The 8975-nt window shown below is 44.6% G+C and overlaps 1 protein-coding gene across 1 annotated transcript in view; it reads right to left on the reverse strand.

Moving 5' to 3' along the window:
* The window catches only part of LOC138980180 (PE-PGRS family protein PE_PGRS16-like), a 66209-nt gene extending 57679 nt beyond the window's left edge, over positions 1-8530 (reverse strand). The window contains exon 1 of the mRNA XM_070353015.1: positions 8469-8530. The gene's annotated coding sequence lies outside the window, so the exon portion shown is untranslated. The remainder of the gene's footprint in view (positions 1-8468) is intronic.
* Between the last annotated feature and the right edge of the window lie 445 nt (positions 8531-8975).

Consider the following 8975-nt stretch of genomic DNA (forward strand, 5'->3'; position numbering starts at 1 on the left):
GTGCTTGCGAGCAGGGATGGGACTCAGCATGATATGTTCAGGTAATGGCATAATATGACCACTGAACATTTTCGTGCTGTTCCCATTCTGCGAACTTGGGATGGACAGTGGTCCCCCGGTTCGGAACTTCGGGACGAAGTTCATTCAAACGGGGGCGATTGTGACATGGGAGGCTACCGCTCCTTTCACAGCAGACTCTGCACTCGAGTTGTTGGCCTTTAAGTCAACACCGGTGGATTGTGGAATTCTGTTTGTGATGGGGTCTGGTGGTTTCCGATTGTCTGTATGTTCATGGAAACCTTCGGGTTTGCATAACAGTTTTTATAGGGCTAAGAAATTAGCCCTAACATTTTCAATCCTGTTTGATTGCACTTCGCCTCCCGAGGTGATCGTAGTGTTACGGCACTCGGTTACATCTGGTGCTTGCGAGCAGGGATGGGACTCGGCATGATATGTTCAGGTAATGGCATAATATGACCACTGAACATTTTCGTGCTGTTCCCATTCTGCGAACTTGGGATGGACAGTGTTCCCCCGGTTCGGAACTTCGGGACGAAGTTCATTCAAACGGGGGGCGATTGTGACAGGGGAGGCTACCGCTCCTTTCACAGCAGACTATGCACCCGAGTTGTTGGCCTTTAAGTCAACACCGGTGGATTGTGGAATTCTGTTTGTGATGGGGTCTGGTGGTTTCCGATTGTCTGTATTTTTACCCACCCGTCACAGATTATCAGGTTGATGATACGAGCGGAGCACAAACTATCAAGTACACAGTAACCTATGTCAGAGACAATCTGAAGTACAATGTTCACCCAACCCCTGTTCCGGCCGACACAAAAATACATTCAAACCTAGTTGAACTTCTGCTGAATGATGGCCCATCCATCTTCTTATTAAACATATATAACAGAAACATTACCAAAGGCCCGATTTTCAGCTGGCTCCCAGAGCTCGACGGAAGACGCACCTGGGTGATCGGAGGAGATGTTAATGGCCGAAACCCCCTGTGGGATGCCAACTTCCCCGATCAGACATGTGCCGTGGGAAAGAGCCTTGCCACCTACATAACGCAATCAAATGTGTACTTACTAAATGACGGATCAGCAACCAGAATACCCGATATCTCAAACCAACACCCCTCCGCCATTGACATAACCTTAGTTAGTCCCACTCTCGGATTAACAACGGACTGGTGCGTTGTGTCAGATAAATTAAAAAGCGACCACTTACCAATCATGATATCCATTATTGGGAAATCACCACACACAGAGCCAGGTCCAAAAGCCTTAAAATACAATTATAAAAAGGCAGACTGGGCAGTTTTCAAGGACGCTGTCACTAAGTCTGCCGATGCACATACCCTCTTGGATGGCAATCCAGAGTCCCAAGAAAGTATCGACAACAAATATAAACAGCTAAGATCAAACCTGCTGAATGCAATGGAATTGTCAATCCCCAAAACAAAACCTTTTATCGGACCCAGTAGAACTGATCAGAGCCCATGGTGGACAGAAGAATGCAGAACAGCCATCAGGTTAAAAAGAACTGCAAAAGAGAAGTATGATCGCTTCAGGTCTGCACAAAACCACAACAATATGAAATCAACTGAAGAACAATGTGACAAAATTATAGACAAAGCAAAAAAAGAATATTTTGAAAACATGTCCAGCAAAGTGAGCGATTACAGAGATGCTGGAAAAATTTGGACCAAAATAAGGAAATTCAAATGCAGACACAAGCAGGCTGAACGTCCTCTTATGCACGAAGGAAAAAAATATGAAAGCCTTCCTGAAAAAGCAGAACTGTTTGCAGATATTTTTGCAGCAGCAAGCCAAACAGATAAACTGTTATGTGAGCAGGAACTCTTCCGTAAGAAGTGGGAGGATAAACAGGACTTAAACGACCCAGAACTCAACCCTTCCTTAAAAATAAATGCTCCCTTATCCATTCAAGAACTGAAAACGGCTATAGCATCGGTGACAAAAGTCCGATCCGCCTGTGGTTCTGATCCAATAAACTATCAGGTCATACAACATTTACCAAACCAAGGATTAAATCTTTTACTGGATTTTTATTCAACATGCTGGAAGTCTGGCCTGATTCCCTCAGCTTGGAAAGAGGCTGTTGTGATCCCCATTTTAAAGCCTGGAAAACCAAGAGCTGACCCTTCCAACTGGCGCCCTATATCTCTGACCTCCCATCTGAGCAAAATCTATGAAAGAATACTAAAATCCAGACTAGAAGACGAAATGGAAAGAAAAAAGGTAATACCCCTGTGCCAAGCCGGTTTCCGTCGAGGCAGGGGTGTCTCGGATCACATTGTAAAACTGTCCTCCAAAATTAAGAAAGCTCTCTCACGCAAGAAGTCTCTCTTTGCTGTCTTTTTTGACATCAAAAAAGCCTACGATACAGTATGGCACCAACGATTGTTGTTCAAATTGAAGCAATTAGGCATCAGTGGTAATATGTTTCAATACATAAAAAGCTTTCTACTGAACAGATCCTTTCAAACTGATTATAAAGGTGCCAAATCATCCACTCGCAAAGTTGACATGGGAGTGCCACAGGGCTCAGTAATAGCACCACTGCTTTTTAGCATTATGCTGCATGACATATCGACAATTAAAACACATGGAGCCGAACTGACGCTTTATGCGGATGATATTGCTCTATGCAAAGAGTATCAAAACAAAACCTATAAAACAGAACACAAATTCTCTAAAGAGTGGCAAACAGCTATAGATAACATTGCGAACTATATGCGGGAGAATGGCTTCACTCTCTCTGCCGAGAAAACTGTATTCGTTGTCTTTACAAACCGAAAACTAGAAGATCGAGAAAAGATACAGTTCTCACTAGATAAATCTGTTGTCTCACCCAGTCAGCAGGTGAAATATCTGGGCGTACTTTTCACCTCAAATGGACTATGGACTGCTCACTTAAAGTATCTTTTAAGCAAAGCAAATAAGACCATCAACCTTCTTAAAATACTGGCTGCCCAACCATGGGCAAAGTGCCCAGTTATTCTAACAAACATCACCAGAGCTCTTATAAGATCAAGACTATCATATGGACAGGAGGCCTACTTCTCGTCGGCTCGAAAATGGCTTGATAAGCTACAGTCAGCGGAATGTCGTGCCCTTCGGCTTGCCCTCGGACACCCAAGGCATTCAAAGCAGGCCATTGTATACCACCAAGCAGGATTCCTCCCTCTTGACATGTGGCGGCGTAAGTGCTGCGCAGATTACAATGTTCGAGCCAACACAGTGCAAAACTCAACAAAAGAGGAGCTACAACCGCATTACAATCATGTCCAAAACAAAAAGGCCCACTTTGGCACTACTTTCTCCTCACTGGCTCAATTCAATGCTTCACTCTTTAGTGAAATCAGTGTCGACCCAAATGATGTGGCCCAAAACCCCATATCTCGTGATCCCTCATGGACAATGAAAGAAATGAATTTTGACACAGAATATTGCACAGCTACAAAGGATGATCAGTTATTACTCAGGATACAAGCCCTTGAGCACATTGATACTGTATACAAAGGCCATGTTCATGTTTACACAGACGGGTCAGTGTTGGATGACAAGAAGGCTGGCGCAGCTTTTGTAATCCCCAGCGATGACATGACTGGGAAATTTAAACTGTGCAACAGAAACTCGATCTTCTCAGCTGAGCTCCTTGCCATCTGCATGTCGCTTGTTCATCTCAATCTCAAGAACACTCCTCCTCAAAAGATAGCTATATTCTCTGACTCCAAAGCAGCCATTGAAGCATTAAGATCTAACAAAAGATCAAAAAGACATGATCTTGTCATTGCCATAAAGGAGCTGGCAAATAAAATTATAAAAAAAGGAAGCGAGATTAACCTGGTCTGGTGTCCAGCACACGTGAAAGCGGACAAAGCCGCTAAAGAAGCTGCCCAAGGCATAGGCGCCTCCGAGGTAGACCTGCCATTGTCTGCTTCTGAGATCAGTAGCCTTACAGACTCTCTTCTCTGGAGAGAATGGAGGAACAAATATATGCACAAGGCTATAAGCTCTGGCTGGCTCATTCGGGAAGCCCCATCAAAACAGATGAACACCTATAATGCATGCCCACGTGTAATAAAAAGGATTAACCGCCTAAGGGCAGAAGCTGGGAATTACCAATTTCTAGAGCTTAAATGCACCTGTCAATCCGACCTCACCATTGCTCATTTGACTTTGGAGTGTGATTTGAACTCATGCCACTTTCAACCCCTGACTCAGTTTATAAACTCAAATAGAAATATTCTGCCAAATACCTCAAAGGAAAAATTAAGTTATATTTTAAGTTTTAATAAAGACCTTGGGTGGCAAGGTCCCAAACTTATCGCTGGACTTAATTGTGACCCTCCACCACGAAATGAGTCGCATGTCACCTTTGCATGATTTTCATATTTTTACATTTTCCTAAAGAGTTTTTTATGCTCTATCCAGTGGTGAAAACCGTTTTAGAAAAGAGCGAAAACTGTTTGAGTTATAAGCCTGTGACTAAGGTGACCCTCACACTGTTACCAGACACTCCCCGGACTTATATTAAGCCTAGCGCAGAACCGCGCGAGGTGACATGCGACTCATTTCGTGGTGGAGGGTCACTTATGCACACGCACCCACTTGGTCCCTGGATATGAAGAGACGTTGCTGCGGCTGACGCCATTGCTTCTCATACAGCTACTATATTTTTATCAGAACTTTTAAAAATACCATTTTATATCCAAGTATCTCTTAACACCATTTTTAATCAGATGAGCGAGAGTGTGCGGGGGGCGGGAGGGTGGTGAACCACTGTACATAAAGGGAAAGTTTGTGTGCGTGCCTGTGTGTGTTCTTAATCTAAGACAAATGTCGGCAATGTTTTTACAGAGTGACGTTAAATAAACGATTTTATCATCATTGTCTGTCTGTTCATAGAAACCTTCGGGTTTGCATAACAGTTTTTATAGGGCTAAGAAATTGGCCCTAACATTTTCAATCCTGTTTGATTGCACTTCGCCTCCCGAGGTGATCGTAGTGTTACGGCACTCGGTTACAGATGTATCGTATAAACTGCTGCTATCCATTTCATGTATAACTTTATCCTTGTACGCATTCCAACCACAAGCAATATAAATGCCGCTATCATCCATGTCTTTTGCAGTGCGAGGGGATGGACAGTCACGATAATGGGTAAATGCAGTATTGGTTGCACGGCCGTTTCTATTATCAGTTATATGTGGTGTATCCTCTATCAAACAAGAAATTCCTTCGAGGTAGGAAAAACACCCCCGCTGGTCAAAGAGAAATAACCATTCTCACTGCACCCATTCTCACTGCCACCAACTGAGAAGGTTATTTCCCTTTGAACATGAATATGTTTCTCTATAAGTCCTTGTAGAATCTTAATCCACCAATAACTCCCTAACCGTGATTTTGACTGGTCCCAATTTTTGTAAGGACCGTCTCAGGAATGTATAGAACCTGTTCACCAAGTTTGGTGACGATCGGTCCGTTCATTTTTGAGATCTATATATATGCGAACACAAACACACAAACACACAAACACATCGAGCGAAACCTATACACACCCCTATACCGGGGGTGTAAATAGTTGTCTGAGCGTCCGAGACTAAATTATAGGTATCGTCTACAGCAGCGCTGTCGACAGAACTATTGTCGTCACTATCACCCGAAAAAGGTTTACCGAAAAGCGATTCATAGAAAGAAAAGTAACCTTGATCCGAGTTGACCCCATTGCCCGCTCGTATGTTTGTCCTTTCCGACAACGCGGAACCTTCACGTGCAGACAGTTTCGAATTGTCATTGTCATTGCGACTGTTCAGTGCATTTATACAATGTTACTGTTACCATTGTCTTCCCCGCTCCCCTCCTCAGTCATACGTGGAACGCGAAGATCTCGTGAAATGTAGTCTGACACTTCGCCGGTGCATGTTAGCCTATCGCAGCGAGAAGCATTGTATTCAGGACAACAGCACGTTTTAGGTTTACAAGGGAGTGTCACACGACTACTCTCTACAACCCTATCTTTTGCTAACACAAGAACACAGACAGGCTATGAGCAAACTACGTATACTGTTCAAAAAAAGAAACTCATAGTTGCTACTTGCCAAATTTGTTTTATTTTTCGAAAAAATTAACAGAAAATCCAATATTTAGATTATTTGTTTGAAATTTGGTATGGACACAGTTGAATGCACACACAGTTCATTTGCATCTTCAAATCAATCAGTCAATCAATACGATTGGGTGCCGAGGCTGTCAAGTCAGTAGGGGGTGTGACTGCCTTGAGCAGCAACGACTGCCCGGCACCTTCTGGGCATGGACTGGATCAGATGCCGGATATCTTGCTGTGGGATGGTGTCCCACTCCTCCTGAAGTGCCTGCAATAGATCGCGGTGATTTGCCGGCGCTTCTTCTCGCCTGCGCACACGTCTGTCCAATTCATCCCAGAGGTGTTCTATCGGGTTCATGTCTGGCGACATGGATGGCCAGGGAAGCACCTGGACATGGTGGTCGGTGAGGAACTGGGTGGTGAGTCGTGCTGTGTGCGGGCGAGCGTTGTCCTGCTGGAATATGGCATCCTGGTCAGCCAGAAGAGGAAGGGCGTGTGGGCGCAGAATTTCCTCCACGTATCGCTGGGCAGTTATGCGCCCTTGGACGTGCACCAGGGTGCTCCTTCCAGCGGTATTGATCGCCCCCCACACCATGACGCCTCCACCACCATGAACGGGTGCCTCATCCACACAGTTGGGCGCGTAACGTTCGTTTACTCTCCGGTAGACTCTCCTCCGACCATCATGTCGCTGGAGCAGGAAGTAGGACTCGTCGCTGAACCACACGTGTCTCCAGTGATTCCGGACGGTCCAGCGAAGGTGCTGGTTGCCCCACTGCACTCGGTTCTGGCGATGGCGGCGGGTGAGGACAGCTCCTCTGTGAGGTCTGCGAGCTCTCAAACCAGCTTCATGCAGGCGGTTCCGCACGGTCTGGTCCGATAATCGGTGTGGCCCGGGGAGAGCCTGGACAGAAGATGAGGCCGACAGGAAACGATTCCGGAGGTGGCGGAGCCGTATGAAGCGGTCGTGAGCAGCAGTTGTCGCCCTTGGTCTTCCCGCTCGTGGCAAGTCAGCAACGGAGCCAGTGGCTTGAAACCTGACCCACAGTCTACTGATGGTGCTCTGGGACACGTGGAAGTGCCTGGCGATTGCACTTTGACTTTGGCCTGCTTGTAAACGACCCAATGCAATTTGGCGGTCTTCTCTGCTCAATCGGGCCATCTTTCGTCGCTGAATTGTCGTCTGATTTCTTTGTGGCGAACAATCCGCTTTTATGGGTTTTGGAAGACATGGTGAGAGCTCAATATTCCCCGAGTTTCACGAGATTACACTGAAGCATGACGAGTGGTCATGCCAAATGAGCAATTTTGACATTGTAGCCACTGATAACGCATGCGTCACGTGCAGAGCTCACTTGTGGCAATGGACGAAAGGTCGACGACCAGATAAACATTTTCTGCAGTTTGGTGGATATCCTTGTAGCCATATAACTAAATTAACCAAATATTACAAGCTATGCGTTTCTTTTTTTGAACAGTATATAAGTGCCCATGACTTAGAAATCGAAAAGGGCAGATACACGAGAACACCAAGGGAGGAAAGACTATGCAGAAACTGTGGAGTGGTGGAGGATGAACTTCACTTCCTTGATTCATGTACAATGTATGCTCATCTCAGGCAACAGTTATTACCGAATACTTCCACCGGCAGTGATGAAATAAGAGTCAGTTCTCTGTTTACTGACAGCGACATCCAAAGGCAATTGGCAAAATATGTGTACGATTGTTTTCAACTACGCAGATGCAATGCGTCTTCCGATTGTCCTCAATAACCTATGCTCATCTTCAGGTCCTCTTTGTTCACCCTGTTCCACTTGGTTTTGTATAACATGTATGTTATGTTATATTGCTATTTTTTTCCTGTACTTATGTATCTTGAATGTGTCAATAGGCTATGTGCTTTAATGACAATAAATTCTGATTCTGATTCGTATTTCTACCAGGCCGATCACAGAAATAACAAGTCGCGTAAGGCGAAAATACAACATTTAGTCAAGCTGTCGAACTCACAGAATGAAACTGAACGCACTGCAATTTTTCAGCAAGACCGTATACTCGTAGCATCGTCAGTCCACCGCTCGTGGCAAAGGCAGTGAAATTGACAAGAAGAGCGGGGTAGTAGTTGCGCTGAGAAGGATAGCACGCTTTTCTGTACCTCTCTTCGTTTTAACTTTCTGTGAATGAATGCAAATGCGCTAGTACGCTATCATACAGAAACAAACACAACTCCAAATGTAAGTTCCCTCCACTGTATTATACAGCTATGACAACATACACACAAATACACACAATCATGAACATAAATGTTAGGTATTCAAAAATCCAGTACTCACAGTTTTGGTAGGCAAAAAAACACTCGAGATGACAATCTCGTTCACAATTGCAATGACAAAACTCTCTACCCCTTACTGAGGTATAAAACTACAAAAACAGTCCGTGAACTCACAGGCACATGATATCTAGTTTACAGGTATCTACTCACGGCTCGTGTGTAGTCAACAAAAAACAGTTATAGTTCCTACTACGGCAGACTTAAAACACCGTCTGCTCTGCCTACTAAATATTCCTTATCTCTTAAGTAATTAAGATATTGTAGACATATTTTAATTCTGGTCATATGCAGAATTACACAGCTTCTATTGCTGCTCACTTGGAAATGTATTTTAACTACTACTTCCTTCTACTGGTGACCTCGGTCTACTCAGTTTCTACCGCCCTGTGACCATTATCACACCGTATAACCGGTTGATACGAAGAAACTACCCACACTCCGGTTCAATCCATTTCAGCTCTCACGCGGCGGCAAAGCGAGGTGAGTTGCTCCACAAATTGCATCATAA

Source organism: Littorina saxatilis, linkage group LG11 (assembly GCF_037325665.1).
Source record: "Littorina saxatilis isolate snail1 linkage group LG11, US_GU_Lsax_2.0, whole genome shotgun sequence".
In the NCBI taxonomy this organism is placed as follows: domain Eukaryota; kingdom Metazoa; phylum Mollusca; class Gastropoda; order Littorinimorpha; family Littorinidae; genus Littorina; species Littorina saxatilis.